The sequence below is a fragment of the Stegodyphus dumicola genome, chromosome 6 (genome assembly GCF_044657685.1).
Source record: "Stegodyphus dumicola isolate Sdum_Otavi_A_Nest chromosome 6, ASM4465768v1".
Lineage (NCBI taxonomy): Eukaryota > Metazoa > Arthropoda > Arachnida > Araneae > Eresidae > Stegodyphus > Stegodyphus dumicola.
Window position 1 is genome coordinate 75,131,896 of NC_140773.1, and position 23,022 is coordinate 75,154,917.

Below are 23,022 nucleotides of genomic sequence, written 5' to 3' on the forward strand. Positions count from 1 at the left end.
GCCGCTCAATCCACAGATCCTTGCGACCATGAGTCGTAGCGCGGGGGAAACCAGTTCTGTCTACGTCATCGCGAAAGCGAAAAACGCAGACAATTGACTCTGACGGGTTTATCACCCCCGCTGCTCGTAAGCAAGGGAAGGCGCCAATTGTGGATCTCACAATAGATGATTTGGCAAAGAACACTAAAGAAGCAAATTCTACTATTCAAAATTCAAAATTATCAGGTAGTTCAAAAAATGCTACTCCTGCAAAAAAGGAGATCGATTAATAATAAATACGAAAGAATCACGAATTCAATTATCAATGATGATAAAAATGACTCTGAAAAGAATAGTGAAAGCACCACTGAGGGAGTAAATTCCGAGCATGCACGGAACGTATCCCCCCTACCGCAGCCTGAGATTCCGGCAATTCACCTCAAAAGCAGCAAGAACTGGAAGACACAAGTGTCTTTCATGAGAGAAATTGCCCCAAATTTACGGAGCATTCTGACTGGACCCTATCTAAAAATTTTTGTACAAACAGAGCTGGAGTTCAGGGAGGTCGCCCGCTGGATGAAGCAAGTCGGCATCCAGTTCAAAACTTTCGATCTCAAACAGGACCGGCCAGTCAAAATTGTTATCAGAGGCCTCCCTGTTGAAACAGACGTCGGGGACATCAAAGAGAAAGTTGAGGCGATGGGATTTAAAGTGCATCGCATCGTTCGGCTCACTCAGTCTGGCTCCAGACATCCAATGCCACTTGTTTATTTACAAGTCATCGCACACCCCTTCCTCGATCATCTGTTTGCCGTCACTGACATGTGGGGCACAGAGATCAGCATTGAGCGTTACCGCGACCGCAAGGGCCCTACTCAGTGCTTTCGGTGCCAGGGCTTTTTCCATTCTTCGGAACTCTGCACCCTTCCATCCGTTGTGTCAGATGCTCTGAACCCCATTGGGCACGAGAGTGTACCAAAGGATTAGATGTACCTGCCACTTGCTGCAACTGCGGTGGAGATCATCCTGCATCATACAAATCTTGTCCCCGCTACCCAGGTAACAAACGGGCTCGTCCAAAAATTCCACGCCTAAGACTAGGGCAGCTGCACAGACAGCCCCCCGCAGGGTTCTTCTAAGCCCACAGCAACCGTTGAGACAAGACGTCCCATGTCTGCCCCCCAAGCAACGTCAGTTCACCATCTTATGCACAGATGGTGAAGAACACCACCGAGCACGGATTCAAATCCACGAATCCAAGACTGCCGGTTGCAGAAGCCCCTGCAGCCCCAGCAGTGTCAGCCACAGCAGAGTGTAGCAATGATTCCGACGATGTCTTTTCATGTACACTAAAATGCTTAATCGAAATCTCTGGCGACCCAGCGGTAGACAAGCATATTCTGCTTCTTGCCTTCAAAAAAACAATGCCTAAACTCAGGCAAGCAGATGCTTTAATGAGGGCATTTTATATTTATGAAAGCTATGTTGAGCTTTCAACTTAATTCGGCATTTTTAGACCCATGTCTTCTGTTTTTCAGTGATGAACCTCTATTAACGGCCTAAAATTCAATTTTATGAATGACAGTTCAAATACCACCAGAGGATTGACCATTTGCACATGGAATGCCAATGGATTGACATCTGAAATTCTCGAAGTTCGTGATTTTGTAGTAGAGCACGGTATTGACGTGTTTTCAGTCCAAGAGACTCGCCTTACCCCAGGGAATACTCCCAAAATTGGGAATTATGACATTTACTGTACTGACAGGGTGTCACAGGGCAGAAATCCCACCCGTGGCACTTGTATCTATGTGAAGCGTTCGTTAAAGCACCACATGATACCGTCCCGATTTAAATTTTTTGGAAGCGACAATTATCAAAATTTTCCTTCAAAATTCCTCCCCGCTGACAATAGTTTCAGCTTATTTACCTCCACTGTCTGCAGCACGTGGAAGGCCAGCTTTTCCTGTCAGTGATTTTGATAAACTTTGGAATGTTTCAAATCACCTAATTATTGCTGGTGATCTAAATTCACGCCATACCGCATGGTTTTGTTCTAATAGGAACAGGTATGGTATTAGTCTAAGTTCATGGTGCCAGAGTAACCATGTACAGATCATAGCTCCTACCCTCCAGACTTTTTACCCTGTAAGAGGGTCCCCTAAAGTTCTTTATCTGGCTGCCTTTATAATATATTTTTTCGGCATGAGATAAAAGTGATTCAGGAATTGGACTCTGATCACTACCCCGTTTTGATAACCCTAGATATTCAAAATAGATACTCAAAATTAGAGTTGCAAGTCTCAACAAATTGGGACGATTTTAGATTTATTTTGGAAAAAACTTCACTCCCTCCCATCAAAATTTCCAGCAATTCGGACTTTGACAGGCATATCAAAAGTTTGGAGTCTTTACTTAAAGAAGCGAGAGCTGCGGCTTCAAAACCACGTAAACACCCAGGTGCTAGGCTCCCACCTGAGACTAAATTCAAAATTAAGCAGCGGAACTACTTGCGAAGAATTTGGCAAAGGTCACGAGATCCCAATATCCGTGCTCAGTTTCGCAAGATACAGAACGAGATAAGGACCGAAACCCGCTTATTAAAACAAGCGGAGTGGAAAACATACATTGAGTCCCTAACGACTGAAGACAAATCGATTTGGCGCGCAGCCGCCCGATTACGCAAACATAAAGCACTCATTCCGCCCCTTCAAACGGCCGATGGCGCACAGATGGCCTACACTGACTTAGAAATGGCTGATGTCATAGCTGACAGCCTTGCAACTCAATTCACACCAAATCACGACTCCTACTGTAACCGCCCGGTTACACAGGGGCGCATACAAGCACGGGTTAAAGATTTTTTAACACAACCTATCACAAATGAACTCAGACCAACGGATCCTACTGAAGTTATGGTTTTCATAGATAAGTTGAAACCTAACAAGGCACCCGGCATAGATTCTATTTCGAATCGCATGATCAAAAACTTCCCCCCAATGTTTAAAGTTTGGATCACGGTACTTATAAATTTAATGCTCAGGAGAAGCTATTTCCCCGACTGTTGGAAAATTGCAGCAGTCGTCCCCATTCCGAAACCGGGACAAAATTTAAACTTACCCGTCAATTACAGACCCATAAGTCTGTTATCCTCTCTCTCAAAGATCTATGAATTTGTCTTATTTAATCGCCTAAATGAATTCTGTCAGGATCAAAATTTATTAATCCCGGAACAATTCGGCTTCCGACCTAAACACTCCACGGTACACCAGTTACTCCGTGTTGTGGAATTTATTCATGAAGGCTTTCGTAATCGAGAGAAAACTGGTATTGTCTATTTGGACGTAGCCAAAGCCTTTGACAGGACTTGGCATGACGGGATTATTTACAAGCTCATGCGGCTTGGTTTTTCGGCTCCTCTCATTAAAATTATTAACTCGTACTTGACCGGACGCAGTTTCCGCGTGCGAGTTAGCCACGAATTCTCCTCTCCCCGCCCAATCTATGCTGGTGTAGCTCAAGGTAGCCTCCTTGGCCCTTCAATCTTTAACCTTTATGTAAATGATATTCCTAAGGCCTCAAATATCGATCTTGCGTTATACGCAGACGATACAGCCATCATTTCACAACACTCCAACACCCTCCAGGTAATCTCCCAATTGCAGAGTTACCTTTCGACCTTAGAACTCTGGCTCGGTCTGTATAAAATCAAAATTAATGTCGCAAAATGTGTGGCCACTATGTTCATCCGAAGAAATATCCCAAGTTTACCTAATTTAATGCTCTTCGGTGAACCCATTCCCTGAGTCTCTTCTTACAAATATCTAGGTGTTTTACTAGACTCAAAATTAACTTGGCAACCTCACATCCGCAAAATCATAGCGGGTGCGACAGCTGTCAAAACCGCCCTACGCCCCCTTTTAGCTATTAATAGCGACCTGTCAACGGATAACAAAATCTTGCTCTACAAATCAATGATTAGGCCTGTTCTTACATATGCGTGTCTCGTCTGGGGCCCATCTGCACTGACTAACAGAAAACATGTCCAAATTTTTCAATCTAAAATGCTTCGGCAAATTTTAAAAGCTCCGTGGTTCGTACGGAACGAAGAGATTCATAATGACCTCAAAATTTTGCCCATTAATTGCTATATACAGCGACTTTCGGAAAAATTTTTCAAAAATATTCAACGTGTTGCAAATCCTGTGCTTCATATGCTACCCGTATACGATCCTGCTGTTGCTTCTTCCCGGAAAAGACCCAGAGCGGTTCTTAACCAGGAATACTCAGCTCTCTCATTTAAACGGGCTAGATATGAGCACACTGACAGCCACGTGAATAACTACCTCTCGTTCCTTACCCCCCCCCCGCCTCTAAAGTTCTTTAATGCACATAGCATTAACTCGAGGAACCCCTTTTAAAGTTTCGTTAATAAGAAACATCACAGTCAAAAAGGACTGATTTAAAATATTTTCTAACTCTTGATCTGATTTAAAATGAAAAAGATTCTTATATACTGCTTTCCCCCCCCTTCCTTTAACAAGGAACTTTCTCAGGCGTTTAACAGCGTCATTTTAGGCCTTTAAATACCGCATCCCTCCCTCCCACCCCTGAAGAGCGCGCATCGGAAAATTCCCCTGCGAGTTCTTCACCTCTGACGTATGCAAAACATGATTATCAAGGTTCAAGGAAACTTCACCTTTTATTTTTCTAGTCTAAATTTTATGGCTGCCCCTATCTAAATTATTCTGGCCCTTTTTCGGCGCAAAATTAAGACGTTCTGAGTTTTTTACCTTTTTTTTTGACTCAGTGTGAAGGCACTTATTCCAAGTCATTCGGCTTTTTAAAATTTTTACCCTATTTGACAATCCCCTCTTTTTGATGATGTAATTTCCTTTGAAGATGTGGAGGTAAAGGCGTAATTGCCTATGAACTCCGTAACTTGCACTTCCTTGATCCTCTCGATTGGCGAGAGAGTATCTTGATTGTTTGCGGGTATAACGTTGACAGGTCTAGAAAATCTCGGTGAAAATTTTCCAGCTCCGATTTGGGACTCACACCAGGTGGTCTGTGATAATGGATAACAAAACACCAAACAATGGTTTGAAATGTCAGGAGCCCTGAAGCAAATGTATGTGTTACGAATTTACGTTCGCTTCGAACACTGGTTTGTAAAATGTTTTTTTTTTTTTTTTTTTAGATGCTCTTCTTGTCCTAGCACCAACACATTAGTGTTCTAATTCTAAAAATAAGTGAATCAAGTTTTATTTCTATGAAACAGCTACGCTTTGCTAATTGCGCTTCTGTGGGATGTTTTACGAGGCCCTATACGTCACCCACGATATCTGAACACCCCACGGTACATAGTTTCGGAATTACTAGAATAAACGGCATTTCTCACATATACTTTTGATGCGTAACAGTCAGCACATTAATTAAGTAAGCACTTGAAGGAAACAAGTTCGATTCTTGCATGAGGAAGTCAAATTTTCAACAATTTCCTGCTTTCATACTCCTTTTTCTAGATAAGATCGTAAACAATACATTAATCAGATCTCTGGAAAAAAGAACATAGCATGCCACTTTATGACCTTAGGAGGAAAGAAGAAAAACTTCGCTCCTTCACCTTTCGTATACCTTTTCGCTTCCTTCACCTTTCATTTGAGAAATAATTTTTCCCTTCCTAACATTTAGTTTCGATATGCATGACTACCGCATCCATGTAGATAATTCAGATGCATATACTGATTATGCTTTATCTAAAAAGTACAAATATGCCGATTTTTCGTTAACTGAATGAATTCTGATAAAGAACCCGAGATTCCTCTCAAATCGTAGAAAAAATTAAATTTGGAAAATAGCCACTTAATTTTATTCTCGGCTCAATTTTGCTGTTTGATTTAAGTTTTTCTAACTCATTAGGTCGATATTTATTTAGAAAAACTTTTAAGATTCTTTTTTGAAACTTTTCCTCATAGGAATTAATAATCTATCACATACAGAATGTAGCATGCTATAAAGACTAAATTATTATCGCCTACGCTTGGATTATAAGACATAATTTATGAAAATTGTAGCGTAATATTTATGCAAAGAAACTTATTTATACAAGGCGTTCTTATGATACATGCAATTTGATGATAATAAAATAATTTAGTATATTTTTATGTAACAACTACCGAATTTTAAACAATTATCATTAAAAAGCTATTTGGAAATTAACAAATAACTTCATATAATAAAAAACCAGCCAACGACATAATGTATAAAACACTGAATACTAAAAGTTTCGACGAGCTTCTGATTAGTTTGCTGCACGGGAAGTTTTCGTGATATGACACTGAGAAATGGATTTACCATTAAACAAAATAAGCGCGTGTTTAGGTCATAAAAGAAAGGAGGCACCGCGAAAATTTCCCATTGTCTGTTTTACCATGGAATGCATAGTGCAACTGCAAGACCAAGACAGAAAGAATGGGGGGCGGAATCCAGAGTTATACTGTAAATATAACAGGGGCACCAAAATCTTTCAAATGCTTAAGGCCTCTAAAAATCTTAATCCGGAACTGGTGACACTAGATGAGAGGCAGCACATAAAACAGAATACAAAATAACTTTCTTTTAGTGGCACCCCTCCTACTGGCTGGCTTTGGAAGTGATTTGCTCTATAACTAAGTTCACATCATTTAATAATCACAAAATAAAAAAATTCAATACACAAATCATCTGCGATCATGGAAAATCCGGTTTACAGCGTTCCGCAGTCGCGTAAACCTTCAGAGTTTACAGATGGGGTAGTATGAAATGGTTACGTAATCGCACTACTAACGTAATAGTCCAGCTTCGGGCTGGAATAACGCAGAATCGTTAAGATCTGCTTAGTTACAGCATCGTTTCCTTTCAGTTCAGTTTAGTGAACTATCAGTGGAGACACCTTGTTTTTACCACTGGCTCGATAATGCCAGGCCTCAAGCAGCACGAACAAGCCTCAACGGCGTGTCCATAGATTCATCATTCGAGAATAGTAAGTCCAGCAATTACTAACAAAAGCCGAGCTTGCTAATTACAATGGAGCGAGAAATCCAAAACTTAGCCAGCATACATTGCGAAACGTGTATTGTTCGCGGATAAGCTCCCCTTTTTCCACATCTCAAGAGATTTTACATATGCGGAAAGCTCCTTAAGAGGTATTGATAAGAGCTTGTTCTATGTTCACATATAGCGTGAAATGTTTTGGTGATAGTTTGAGCCGCCGTTTCCTGAAAGTCTCTAAGATTCTTAATTGTTCTAAAGGTTACATAATTATCGCCCCCGCCAAATATAGATAAAGCCCATACAAATGTTCAAACTTGTAAACCGAAGGGCGTCCCGAATATCCGGATAGCAATGCACACGTTTGCCTGGAAAAATAGTTTGCACATGAAAGTAAGCTTGAAAATATTGCACAGCTTGCGCAATCCCCTGATTACAACGTCATTCGAAATGTCTGGAGCATGCTAATTACCAGAATTAGAAAACATTATCCTTTTCCTCTGTTTTACAAGTCTCATTTATCGATCATATCAGTTATTTACATTTATTACAATCAGTTAAACACAAGCTGTACCTTATTTCGTCCATAATTTCTTGAAATACTTATCAGAAATATAAATTTTAACACAAGAATATTCAAATCTAAAACAAGACATGTTCCAAGCGGGAAGGATCTTTCTAGTTGGTAGAAAAAATGTTAAAGAATAAATTTGAATAAAACTGGCGATACCAGCATATATTTCAGAACAATATATATATTTCAGAACAAGGTAAGACAAAAAAAAAAAAAAAAAAAAAAAAAAAAATTAAAATATAAACGTTCCGAAGACCTTTTTTCTTTATCGGAAATACCTGCAATTTTCCAATCAAGCTGTGGAAAATAAAAAAAGCAGACAATTTATTCTTCATTATAAAATACCGTTGCTCCAAATTCCTCAACAAAATCAGAGAATAATAAAATACCAAGACTTTCATTATTAAAATGAAAGAAAATGCACTAAACTCTTCTCAAAATCTACGCTTAACGAGCCAGTAATGAAGCACTCGAGGGAAATAAAAAACATAATAAATGAAATAAAGACGCTTATGAGTGTTTAAAAAGTACTATGTTAGGAAAGCAATTTGCAGGAAGGCAATGTGTTTCTTCTGTTTCATTTCTTTTAAGCTACAAATTATAATAAAAGAATTTATCTCTCCAGCAGTTTATCTTTTCCCCTAAACAAATTTAGACGGCAATTTAGACTAGATAAAGTACATAAAAAATATATTTATATCAAAGATTGAAGATTCCATGGTAAAAACAACTAGCAAAATTGCATTTACGAGTTTGAACTGCCTCTGAGACAGAGAAGAAAAATTTTAAACTTTATATTTTATGTTTAACTATATTTCGTTAGTTTAATTCTATCGATTCACTATCACAGATGAATAATTACCTAATTACAAGACTGTTTGTCGTGCATACGCATGGCTGTAATAAGAGTCTTCTCCAACGAAGAAGGTTAAATGCATTAATTTCGAAATTATACCGTATTTAATTTTGAGCGGAATAGAAAACGATATACATTAGAATCCTGATATCAAGGTAATAATGTAGGTCGACACTATCAAGCGTAATTCAATACTCTCTCAATATCAAGCGTAATTCAATACTCTCACAAAAGGGAAATGATATTAAGATTTCATTAAACAGAATTTATGCAAGTGGGACCATCAATTAAATTTTGTTCAAGACCCACTGAAGACTTAATCCGGCACTGCTATATGCATTAACTTGTTATTTACTGACAGCTGAAAACATTCGATAGAACTACTCTTTAAGGAGTGGGGCTATCAATTTAGCAATAATCACGTTTGGATAAAAAATACCGCGTAGAGTGGAGAATAAGTCATTTATTATTCTCTAAAAAAATCCCCCTCCCAAAAAAAAAAAAAAAAAAAAAAAAAAAAACCCAGCTCTATGTTATGAAAAATTAAATCCAAATTAGCGCCATATTCAGAAGATTAAAAAAGAGTGGGTGAAATCGTCGTTTTAGGGACCATGTAAAAAATTCGGTTTGCTAAATGATCGGATTCTGTACCAAATTAATCTTAAACATTTATTTCCTCGAATAAATTCCAGAATGTATTAAACATGACTTAATTCGCAATAATAAAAGAAGGCGTTATCTTTGTTGTTGCGAAGCTTAGTTTCTCTAGATTGGCAACAAATTCGCTATTTTGCCAAGTTTGAAATGTAAACAAACGTGTCCGCCATCGCAAAATTCATTAGGCTTAACTGCACATAAACAACTTTTAAATTGTTGATAACTCCACAAATATTGCATGCAGATTTACTAAAGGCATAAAAACCTTAACCGGAAGATAAGAGCAACATAATTCAATCATTTTTAAAGCAAAAAATACACAACCTACAAACATATAAGAGTAAAACAACTGAGATCAGTGAACCGGTTAACTGAGTGGATATATATATACATATATTTATATACGTTTGGTGCGGCCGATTGCAACCAAAATACGAGGTGCACATCTACATGTTATAGCAGCCCTATATACAAAATTTCAACGTTCTGAGGCTACTCGTTTTTAAGTTATGCGAAATACGTACGTACAGACGCCACGAAAATTTCTCTTCAGAATTCATTTTAAATCAGTTTTATAATTTTTTGGAGGATAAAAAGTCTTTTATCTTGTCCTTACGTACAGATGTCACGCAAAAATATCGCTAAATTGCATTCGATAGCGGTTAAAATGGATATTTTCGTTGAAATATGACGGCTGAAAATTTTCGCGATTACAATACTTCCTTTTTACTTCGTACAAGGAAGTAAAAAAGCAAATGTTTCGGAATAAATATATCTGGAAACGGTTTATAATTTCAAATGAGAAATATAGTCTGCTACTATTAAATTTTAAATTTATCAACAGCTTTACTTTTCAAAGTGTAATATACGCTGTAAACAAAATTTAATATAAGTTGTAAGCATGTAAACCAGCCGTGGACTGAACGAATGCTCTTGCTTAGCAAGCTAACAATCTGCTGCTTGGGGCCATGCCTTTTCAGTTTTGTTATTAAGCATCGTTTACTTCACGCTTTCATCATATACAATTCAAAAACAAAATTACAAAACTTTTAAAAGCAGCACAGCAATATACGTTTAGAATTCTCAACGCAGCGTTAAGTGTTGGCACAATATCCCCCCTCCCAGTCTTTCTCAGTTCAGCATATCAATATTCAGTTTACTTACTATGATGGCTTTACAAAACTTTTCTTTGTCTTTATATTACTATAGTTTTGTGTATTTACTTTATTTATTGACTATCACGTTCTTGGCGCTTACGTCACATCAAATTCGATTCAACAGCAAAATCACAAAATATTTTAAAACAGCGTATCTTTAGAATTTCCGATAGACATTTCCCACCGTGCAGCGTTGCAACTGCTCGCTTTGAAATCGTTTTGTTAATAAAAAATTCGTTAAAGTTTCCCATAGTATGACATAGATAACAAAACACACTCGAAATTAAAAATTCGGGCTTCTAGGTTCCCATGTTCGGGTGCAGGACTGCGTTATTCAAAATTTGATGGCTCTAGGTATCGTTGATTTTTCACAATGAGAGAAACTTACATACATTCATGCAGATTCCTCATTATTTAATTTCTTTAACTGTAATATAGATTTTAATCTATAAGATCTGGTGACAACAATTTGAAAAGTGATACACCGTTTATTGTGATTCAACTCAAAACGTCGTTTCGAGACTAATATCCCATTCGGAACTGACGTTCCCTTTTGGCCTGAAAAAGATTTACAAGTTAAAAATCTAAACATAATGTTCAAATAGTTTTTGCCTAGGCATGTGGTTCAATGTTTTAAACATAATGTTCAAATAGGTTTTGCCCAGGCATGTGTTTCAATGTAGAATGATTGATAGAATCCTGTATGAAAGCTATTTAACAGCTTTCATACAGAGCACTCGAGGGCTATCTGTCTATCGGAAAATGAAAAACCGTCAGTCATAACTACTACATGAAAAGAAGACACCAAACAAATCCTCGAAACACTACGTACTGTATCTAATGTTTCTAAATTGTTGGTAATAACAGAAAATCCGCCGAAGCAGAAACCAGCTTTACATTTTAAACATTAATTAAACCGCCATGAAATTATTCTAAAAGTGTGTAAACACGCTCTATTGTATTACTACAAATAATTTAACATTTTGGGTTTACAGAATATTCTTACAGCCGAATATGTAAATGCATCTTATAAAGAAGCCAAAACAGTTGCCAAAGAACTCTTTAAACAAAACTTCTAAAAATCTAGCTCATTCCCTCCCACCAATTAAGTCAGCAACTAAGAATTAATCTGGATTTTTCTTTTCTCCTAGGTTTCTATACATGCTAAATTGTTTTCCATTCCATGTAGAATTCTTTTCGAATTTTCCAGGAAAAAAATTATTTTGCTCAAGTACGTTTACCTCCAAAATAAAGCACTCACAGCTGTGACATTGTTCAGTCTATAAAAATTTTTCTTCGTAATAAAAATCGAAATTCAGCTTCCCTTTAACCCTTAAATGTCAGGATGAAAGTCATAATCCCACAAAATCGACTACAAAATTTAAAGACACATTTCCTTTTCCTAGTCTAGTAACTCCAAATGACTGACTTCTTTATTCATTACAGTTTAATTTAGTTGATGATTATAATAAAGCACGCCACTCTTTTAGAGAAAGAATGGCCTCCGTGAAGGAATTTTCATGGGAAAATGTTTCGCATTTACGTTACACATGGCGAAAACACCATGAATACGTTTACCAGCAACACCCAAATTTTCTTGATGAGGTAGTCTTTTTGCCCCAGTTCCCCCACTGTCCTCCAACTCTCAGCCAGATGAGGGAAATATATACATATCAGCTAATTTTCATTCAGTTATCACTAAAAATAATTTAATGAACTTTAGAAAATTCTCTTTTTTATATACTTCCCTTCGCTTTCTTTCTCTCTCTCTCTCTCTCTCTCTACAGTATGTTTCAGAATGATTATACAGTTTAGAATTTATCGTTAGCTATCACACAAACAATAATTTTGTGCAATGTTAAGTAATATATAGTGTTAGAACATCATTTATTAAATTTGTATAACTGAAAAAATGGCAAAAGTATTCTAAATGGAAAATAATGATAAATTAAGCAGAATTTTATTTACAAGTTTTAATTATTTTCTTTTGCAGAATTATCTGAGATCACTTCTCTAGATGAAAACAGAACTAATAGTTACATAAAAGGGTGGCATTCCATCTATAATAATAAAAGCAAGTGTAATGTGTCTGTCTGTCTGTCTGACCGAGCTCTCCAGCCAAATCTATCGCACGCAGGGACCTGGAATTTTTTATACGGAAGCACAAAGGGGCTGGTCACCAGACCTCGAAGCCCGATTTTCGATTTTTGAATTAGAAAAATTTAAAAAAAATTATTTACAATTAATTAATCACGGTTTTTTTGACTCACTGATATTATTATTTGTTTTCAAATAACGTTCGATTGTAACAATTGATTTCTTTATTCTAGCGTTAGTTTGCTGTTTTGACGATACATTAAATCGATTAATTACAATTCATTTCTTTTTTGTAGCTTGTGGGGGGGGGAAGAGAGAGAGACAGTCTACATGTCCTACACTACTATTCCTGCGCTATTCACTTATCTGCATTTTCTAAATGCACGGGCAACGCCGGGCGGGTACACCTAGTGTTAAATAAAAACGCTGCCGGTACACATTTAAAACCATATTTATTCATTAGATTTCGTAAGCCAAGATCACGCAGAAAATGAAAAAGTAGTACTAATGCTAAGTTGCGGCCATAAACTACAGAGATCCCACTTAAAATATAGAGAATGAACCAAAAATTATTAAGCAACGAAATTTTATTAGAAAATTATTTCGATGTTGTGAGGTACTACATTCATTTAGAAGCTCAGGAGTAGAAATGTTAAACGATTTTTTTTTTTTTTTCTTTTCTTTAAAGTCTTGCGTCATATTTTGCATACGCATTTTTCAAACTTTACTTCATTTTGTGTAACGTATTATAGATAAACGTATTTTTTAGTATAAATATTTTATTATTTTGAACAAGACACTTTTATTATTAATTTAGACTTTTATTTATTTACGTAGTAAACACAATTTTAAACCATCAGCAATAATAAAAAAAGCTACTTTAACTCCTTGTGATAATAATTAAATAAGTATAAAAATGAGCATTAGTTTCAAAAATTAAAGTTCCTCACACATAAAATAGTGTTCACTTTCATACAATAATAAGATATTCACTCGCATCATCCCTCTTTTTAATGTTAAAAGGAATTATTGCAAAATAAAAAATGGGTATTTTGTAATGTAACAAATGGGAAATTTGGGTGTTGCTCGTAAAGAAATGGGTATTTTAAATATTTACTGAAGGGGGGAATTAACCATCTTTAAAATCCTTGCTTCAAAAAAATTTACATAAATTTATGCAAACTACTTCGTGAAGGAAAGATTCGCTACTTGGAATCTGCCAGTAATAATGTGAATACAAGATAATTTATCAAAATCTAATCTTCTTCAAAGGTAGACAGCCTAATCAAAAATATAAACTGTTTTAACTTTAAAACTGTTTTAAATTAAATATCGAGCCAAATCCGCATTCGTCTTTTCAATTATTATAGTATCATTTTTTTTTTTTATCTCTCAATATCTATAATAAAATTTTGTCTGTTCAAGCTATGTTAAGAAATATCTAAAACAAGGATCGCGAAAATTTCGATCATAAACTACCAGTAGGTCACTGGAGGGCTTTTGGCCGTTAAAGTAAAAATATCTTCCTTCTATGCTAACATTAAATCCATTATAATAAACACATTGTTATATAGTAAACTCAAATAATAATTCGCTGATCACATTATGAATAACGCTGTGGCAATATGTTGCCTTAAAACGGAAACAATTCAACTGCGTCGGGAATAATCTTGAACTGAGTTAGAAAACTATTCATTTAACTCATAGAAAAGTCATCAGAATCAGAAGTGGCTTGTCTCTAAAAATACCGATTAAACTGCGGAAACCCGAATTTTGGCTTCAATGGAAGGTTATGTCTTTCTTCTAAAGCATTCATCATTATAATAGAATGGGTAAACTTTCAACAAACGAATTAAACAATCACAATTTAATCCTAAATTATTATGCGAGGTCCTAAACTATTTTGTGAAGTCCTCAAAATGCTTTAAATAGGTGACTAGTTATCAAATAAATTACAATTTTAGATTACTGCACATGTTCTTTAGTACTAATTATATAAGTACATAATTATGGGATATAAAATACATTATTTATGCTGTACTGTTATGTAGAATATTTTATGCAAATGATTTCCATAAAATGCAAATGGAGATGTTTTTAGACAAACAAGGTAGAAGCGAGTGTTATCAGGTCAACCCCTCCGATGGACTGAGAGGTAGAAGTAATTCGAGGCGAAAGAGTATCAGGAAAAGACTTTTTCTACATTTTAATGGAAAACTGCAAAGCTAACAAACATACTTTCCTGCAAAAGGAAACTAACAAAATTATTCAGTTGCAATGAAAAAGAAAATTTTTATTCTCTGCCAAACAAATGATTTAAAAATACATATGCGATTTCGAAAGACTTTCTAATAATAATAATAATAAGGTAGAACTAACTGAAAATGAAACAAATTTAAAAAGGAGGAATCACAACATCCAGAAATTAATAATCTCAACTCAATTAAAACTTGCAAAAATATTTTTATTAAATAAGGTAAAAATTAATTAAAATAAGCAACTCAAAAATATTCTAAAAAATCTCCCGCATTTTAAAAGGGTTAAACAACAGAATAATTTTTTGAAGTCTTCCTTTATGAAAATAACATGCAAGCTTCTGCGATCTAAGTCACTCACAGATCCCCCAATAGTTTAATGTAAATAAATTAATTTATAGCACAAAAACCAGTAACATCAGAGCAGATCAAAACAAGATTTCGGCCACCTCACATACATTCTACATTTTATTTAAACAGCAACGTAGCAAAACACCAAATTTATAGCGACCTTTATTTTTAATTCAAAAATAAATAAAAAATAAACTACTTTAGGCTAAAAATTTAGGGACTTTGCGCATCGACTAGAATCCTGCAATTCGTTGCCGTACGATATTGTTGCAACTTGTTGTAAGCTGCACAACTCTCTACCATACCCAACAGCAACCGAGCGTTGAAGACGCTGAATACTGGTAATTCGATCCCGGCTCTAATCCCAAAGAACAAACTGGTATCATGGAAATCGCCCCCTTATATGTAACGTGAATATGACCCAGTTTCCTTTAAATATACTGCTGAATATTCGAAGGACAAAAGATTTATTTCAAATATTACACATAGTTATTCAATGTTAATTGACAAGGACAAGTCAAATTTATTTCAAAGATTACACATAGCTAATACACATTGTTAATCAATGTTAATTGATTTGAAATACAGCCTTCTTTCAGATGAAAAAATCAGCAATGACTACTGCCTTCACGTCTACAATACCCACTACTCCACTCCGCGGCACAGAAGAAAAAAGTTTCGAAAGTACTGTTGAGGAATGGCAGCCCATGCTGAATCCACACATAGCTAGATTTCATCTGGTCTACCCGTGGGTGCGGCATGCCGGGTTACTCGTTTTGCAGACATTATCCAGACATGTTCAATGGCCGATAGACCAGGAGAACAGACAAGCCAGGTTAACAATGCAATATGGTGGACTTAGAAGAAAGCTTGAACTTTGCATGCAACGTGTGGTCGCGCACTGTCCTGCTGAAATGTGGCTACCGGCAAGCCCTAAAAAATAATGAAGGAGAACAGGCTACAAAACCTCAGAAATATAGCGTTGGCTGATAAGCGTACCGATAATACGTAGTAGAGAATCGAGGAATGGAATCCAATACCACCTTCACACCATAATATGGGATGCAAGAAGAGTATGACGACGCATAACCCAACAGTCCAGCAGCCTCTCTCAACAGTATTTCGTAACTCTAATGGCCACCTACTGTAGGCAAAAGCGAGATTCGTCCAAAAATACAATTTATGCCATTTGTCTTTCTCCGCCATTCTGTGCCCTATTGCAAATACAAACACCTGCGTTTTAAAGGTAAGCAAAGCGCTGGACGAGTACACTGCATTGGAAAGACGTCGTGCCAAAATAACTGAAGATTTCGAAAATGCCCATATTCTCTCTCTATTTGCAGATGGTCTGGATTATAATATTCTCAAAGTAGCATATAGCCCTAGTCCCTCGTTCTTCCTGCAATATTTTAACCGGCTGTTTAAGCACCAACTCTTCCCAAAATCTTTTAAAACAAGTCAACAAGGTTTTCTTCCATAAAAAAACACAAAGACCCACAGGACTCACGCTCACTGTGTCCCATCTGCCTACTTCCTGCCCAAAGTAAGGTGTACAAAAAACTCTTAGTATAAGGTCTTGTTCACAATCTTCAAGTCACCAACTTCATCAGCCCAATACAGTATGGTTTTCGACCAAGACTCTCCACTCTACAAGTTCTGGAAGAGTTACGCTGCAAAATCGAATTCAACAGGACATAGGAGCTCCACACAGCCTTCCTCTCAATCGACCTCTAAAGCACCTTCGACACACTTTGGTGGCGTGCCATCACGCAAGCGCTCAGAATATCTGATTGTCCAGCAAATCTTTATCATACATCCACCAGTTACATCAAATACTGCACTTCAATCATTGTCCATAACCATGGTATAACAATGAAAGTGCAAACACTCCAGGCTGCTCTAGGATTAATGTGCGAGCACTATACTTTAGAACATAACTTTTAATTCCATTTTAACTGTCAACCTTATCGTACACTTAATCGAACATATAGATGAAGTGGTATTTCTCGTCAAAGGACAAACTCGAGCAAAGGAGCACAAACATCTGTAGTCAATTTACTGCCCTGTGTCATAACCTCAAACTCCAGATTTCCGCAGAGAAGTCAACTGCCCTAATAATCTTTAAGCCGCGTATTAACCCCACACAGAAACCATGCATCAAGCTTGAGGGGAAGAGCATCAAGATCGTACTGGAATTAAAATTCCTGGGTCGTATATATGATACACTTGCATTACTTAAGAACTAAAACTGAAGCCGTAGCACGGAAAGCTCACCATGGGGACAAAAACTTCCCCCATTCGCCAAATTCTCTACACCACTGGTATTGAGAAGATCATACTTTATGCAGCTGCCGTCTGGGCTCAGCCAATCAGGAGCCGATTACAAAAACAACTGCTTACAATAATGCAACGGCCGTTTGCTCTAACCCTGTGCAAGGCTAAACGCACTCGAAACAACAGCCACTAATGCCGCTATTGTCCTGGCAAGAATGATTCCCCTCCATCTTCGAGGAAAATAGGAGGCTACTCACAACAGGATGATTCATCTAAGACGGGATGCCAGTTTCCACATTATAACATTCATTTCAGTACAGTAAGAATGTCCTATCAACCCCATGCTCACGCAATAATGGCTAGGGCGCACGTGTTGAGCAATCGGAATCCTCAACACATACAAAGAGCAGACCTTGCACATACAATTCATATTTGGAAGGGTTATCTACAATCTTGGAACAGCGTTTTTCAGGCAGAAACACTAGCCATAACAACGGCTATTGAATACGCTCTGCCTTCATCCTGTCCTTTCATCACTGTTTACTCAGAAGCATGTCTACTCTCCTAGCAGTCTAAAATCCTAACCACTCCTCTCCACTCCACCCATTGTCAACATACATCATCTTCTGCAAAGCAATGCCCGTAAACACATAGAACTGGTATGGGTCACAGCACACGCAGGTCCGATAGGCAATGAAACAGCCGACAAACTTGCCAAAGAGGCAACTAGCAACATAAACGCATTCAAAATCAGTATTCCGGCACTTTCCTTTGACTTAAAAATGGAGCTGTCTCAAACAGCTACCCCAAAATGGCAATAGGAATGGGACTTGAAAGATATGGGGAGACGTACATACGATTTTTTCCTGAAAGTTAACCTTCAAAGACCCACAAATTACCAACTTCGTCATGAGTCACGGACCGTTTCCTGCTTATTTTGTTGGCTTTGGCATTTCCGAAACTGCAACGTGCGTCTGTGGGGCGGCAGGCTTCCCAGACCATTGCGTCTAACTACGTCCTCTTCACCAAAGCACTCACCTACATCAGTGCTTCAGTAATGTGGACACTTACAGAAGCTTTCTTATACAAAATCGGGTGACTGTGGATAAGATATGTCAGCTATCATTGTAACTGCAGTCCAGGTACAGGACACCTGCCAGGTCATATAAGATATTCTCTCGCTGAGCTAACCCGACTTTAGTCAACAAAACAGCATATTTCCTGCAATGCGCAGTTGCAGCGAATTTGTATTTTGCAGTTTGCAATTTATTTCTTGCACCCTCTGTTCCCAAATCTGTAGCCATTGTACAGCAACCTAGCCCTTAAGGCCATGTGTCAAACCTAAATTCCTTAAATTCTTCAATAAGCGCTGGGTAGTGGAGGACGAGGGGCATGCACCTGCTTATCTGTAGTAGCCACCAGGTGCCCCCCGTTCTCCATCACCTGTAAACGACGTCAAATTGTTTGTGCAGACATCAATCGTTATATTACATACTGCATTCGTTGTGATATGTAGCAGTGCACTCCATCAATGCCATGCGCATAATATGTTTGTTTTCCCGTGGTGGGACGAGGTGGTGCGACGAGGCGGTTGCAATTGCTCCTGTCCGTCAGTCGTTCCTACCTGCATCCACCGATTCCATATTCGAATGACTGTTACTTGGCTACTTCCGATACGATGACCGATTTCCCGGAAGAACAATCCGCAATCTCTGTATGCAACAATTCTGCCTCCGTCGAAATCAGAAACGTGATCGAATGCTGCATGCGTTTTTCTACGAAGCATCTTGAAGCTGCCCACACAATAAATCTCACGGGAGAACAAGTCACTTTATTCAACACGGTATCGGTAGCGTTATGTTGCAATATTGCTGTCTGTCCAACTCAATAAAACTTTTGCCCTATAGGCATTTCACGTAAAAATTCATCAAGTAATATTCGCAGGCCACATAGAATAGAGAATATGTCATTACCAGCTATTCCAAAGAGGTATTATTAACCAACATGTAAGAAGCTGCAGATCTAAGAATGAGAACTTTTCGAGAGGATTTGATTTTTATTGCTTGGAACAGTCAATAGCTGTAACACCTTTAGGATCATGAAAGACAATAATCAAATTACACCTTTAATGATCCTCTGCAACATTTAAGAATGAATTCGACGATACGTTGATGACATCCTGAGTGTCCTGTTGAACAGTCAGTGCTCTAGCGTGTGTTGAACCTTTCAGCGAGGAAATGATTGTCTACATCAACTATCTGAACACATTCAATGGAGCTCTCAGCGCCCTCTAGCGTTACGCGGGTCTTACCAGTTTGTATATCTAATAGGCCAAGAGTGTGAACATTGCAGTCACTGCAATGTTCACACTCTTGCCCTATTAGATATACAAACTGGTAAGACCCGCGTAACGCTAGAGAGCGCTGAGAGCTAAATTGAGTGTGCTCAGATAGTTGATGGAAGGTGTGACGCAGTGATGATGTGAGACTTCTGAGATTGCGATATTATATTTAATTAAATCAATTTATATTTTATTGATTGCCTTAATTGAAATTTTATGTAATGCTATGAACCACCATATATTCGAAATTTGGATTACCACTGAATCTTCAAACCACTGATGCGCAAAAACATTTCCAAAATTACAGTTTTCTCGCAGTGCGTTAATTTCCTGAGCTTCTACAGAATATTTCATAATAATGTCACAGGACAGCATTGGTACCTGATAGCGGCTGAGTTTTACCTTGGGGTCAAAAGGGGGGGTTAGATGTTTTTTCAAAGGTGTTGGAACTTTTCATAGGATAGAGGGCGCTGTTGCGCCAAAGGAATTTTTTTTTTTTTACATTATGTAACTGTAGTTCGCCATTGTGAGTGTGTATTACTGAGATATATTTGGTGTTTTCATTAAATATATAAAAGATATCGTCATGAATATTTTGTATCCAAATCAAGATCAAATTTACCACTGATGCAAACTCGTTTAAACAAAATGTAGTTCGAACAAGAATAGTCAAGGTATTACTAGCCTAGCGAACTACGCATTAGATATCGTTATTCGCTTCGTAACATGTGGTGCTGTCGCCGGGAATTATCGTAATGGTGGGGTGAGTAAATAGTTTTGTTGAAAATTTGGTTGAATAGAATATTTTGTAATTGTTGAAGTAGTAGGGTTGTTTGATGTTGTTGATCTTGTTTGGTAAAAATTTACAACTTTAGGTTTCGCATTTACTGAATATTTGCATTGGTATTTGAAAATAAGAAAATGTTGTGCTTTCTTAGAATTAGAATTTGTTGTTAATGCTTGAAGTGTGATTTGTTGTTGAAAATTACAGTTTGTTTTCTTAGAATTCTAGAATTAGAATTTATTGTTAAAGTATTTGAGGGGTAAAATTTGTTGCTAGAAACTGTGAAAATGGCTAAATTGTTAAAGCTTCGAACTAAGCGTGACACACATCGTGAACAAACATTAAAGTTAGTAGAAAAAATAAACATATATTTGAATGAATCAGATATTGACATAGATGTATGTGATTCACATTTAGAACAGTTGAATAGTAAAATTGAAATTATTAACATACTAAACAGTGACATTGATGAATTGTTGAAAGAAGAACAAGAAATTAAGGATGAAATTAACACAGTAGATGAATATAACGAAAAAATAATACCAGTTAAAGTAAAGTTGCAAAACAAAATTAAATCAATTGGAAAAGTTCCATTTCAGTCAGGTGAACAAACAGTAAATCCAGAAAATGTTCACGTAGAAAATAAAAATTTGCATTTAGAAAACAGAACTAAACTTCCTAAGCTTTCACTTCCTCGATTCTATGGTGAGCCTTCAGAATATTTAGATTTTTGGAATCAGTTTGAGAATTCTGTACATAATAATTCTAATTTAACTGAGGTTGACAAATTTTGCTATTTAAAGTCGTTATTAGGTGGTAAAGCCCTAGCTAGCATCAAAGGATTCTCAATTACTCCAGAGAATTATAAACAGGCTGTTAAATTAATTTCTGAAACATTTGGCCAAAGAGACATTTTAATAAATGCTCACTTGTCAAATTTATTAAATCTGGCACCTGTAAAAAATGCTTCTAACATTCAGGCCCTTCGTAACCTTTATTTTGAAGCATAAACTCAAATTAGATGTTTAGAGGAATTAAATGTCAAATCGGAAACATACACAACAATACTAACTAACATAATACTAAAAAATCTGCGAGGAGAATTGACTCTTGAATTTTCGAAGCAAAATATAAATAATTGTCATGATTTACAGGAATTGATGAAGTTTTTACACAATGCTATTAGTGCAAGAGAAAAGGCATTCCATATTAATTCCAATAATGTATCTTCATATAATAATTTTCATTCTAACCAACACAAACAAAACAATTTTCGAAATCAGAAACGAAACTTCCCTCCGAGTCGCAATAATCAACACGCGTCAGTAGCAGAATTTATGGCGAAAACTTCCGAAGTTTGTTTATTCTGTGGTCAAGGTCACTGTAAGACTGAATGTGAAAGCATGACTGTACAGCAAAAAAGGGATAAATTAATTAAGGAAAGGAGATGTCTGTTATGTTGTAAAACAAACTCTTTTGTGAAAAAATGTAATGCTAAACAGTGTTCATTCTGCTTTGGTAGACACGCCAAAGCTATCCCAGGCAGCATGCATTCGTAAATTTCACGAGAAAAATATGTGCAATTTACGAATGGCCTTTCGTATAAAAAACGTAAAAATATCATAAAAAGTGTCCAGTGGCAATTACTAAATATTTACATATATTTTTACGCTATACTATAAGTAACTTTAACGTAAAATTTAGGTATATTTACGCGAGAGACTACTGTTCATTCGCAACTTTTACGTATAATATACGTAAATCTCAATTACTGTATATAAACGTATATATTAGGTAAAAATTAAGGTAGATATTCCCCGTATTTTACAGTACAAAAACGTATATATTTGACAGTAATTGACCTAAATCTTCCCTATATTTTCTTTGCATATGCGAATGACTGGTAAAAATTTAATCCGATGTATTCTCCACTTTACTGTGTATAAATGAACATTTTTTGGTAAAAAATTTGCATAAATCTCCAATTACCTTTTCACTGCATTTTTCATAAAATGTACTTATTTTAATCTCATATTTTTTATATAAATCTATGCAAAAACTTTCTGTATGCTATGATTAAAAGGTAAAATAATTTTTATATCAAATTCTTACATATCTGCCTTTTAGTTATGTACAGCAATATGGAATATATATAACTAGAAAATTTAAATGCAATAGTAAATGGAAAAAAAAAAAAAAAAATTCTATTAAAAAATTACGTAACACTTAAAGGCTGAAAATGACTTTTAATATTTCATTTCAAAGTGACTACAAAATATGCAATAAATTTCGTAAACATCAATTCTGTGTTTTAAATCAATTAATGCCATCGCTCATTTGCATTTTTGTTTACTAAATTCATTTCATAAATTTAAATTTAGTAAAAAACTGTAGCAAACAGTTGTTTACTAAATAACACTTTAAATAAATTATTTGCTTTTCTGAAGGACATTTTCTTATGCCATGTAAATGAACGATAGCATTGATTTAAAACATAGAACTCAGGTTTACAAAATTTATTGCATATTTTGTAGTCACTTTGAAATGAAATATTAAAAGTGATTTTCAGCCTTTTAGTGTTATGTAATTTTTGAATAGAAATTAATTTTTTTGCATTTAAATTTTCCAGTTATATATATTCCATACTGCTGTACATACCTAAAAG

General features: G+C 36.3%; 1 protein-coding gene across 11 annotated transcripts in view; it reads right to left on the reverse strand.

Annotated features, from left to right (window-relative positions):
* LOC118192223 (multiple PDZ domain protein-like) overlaps nt 1-23,022 on the reverse strand; it is a 1,451,385-nt gene that overhangs the window by 1,042,841 nt on the left and 385,522 nt on the right. The window lies entirely within an intron of this gene.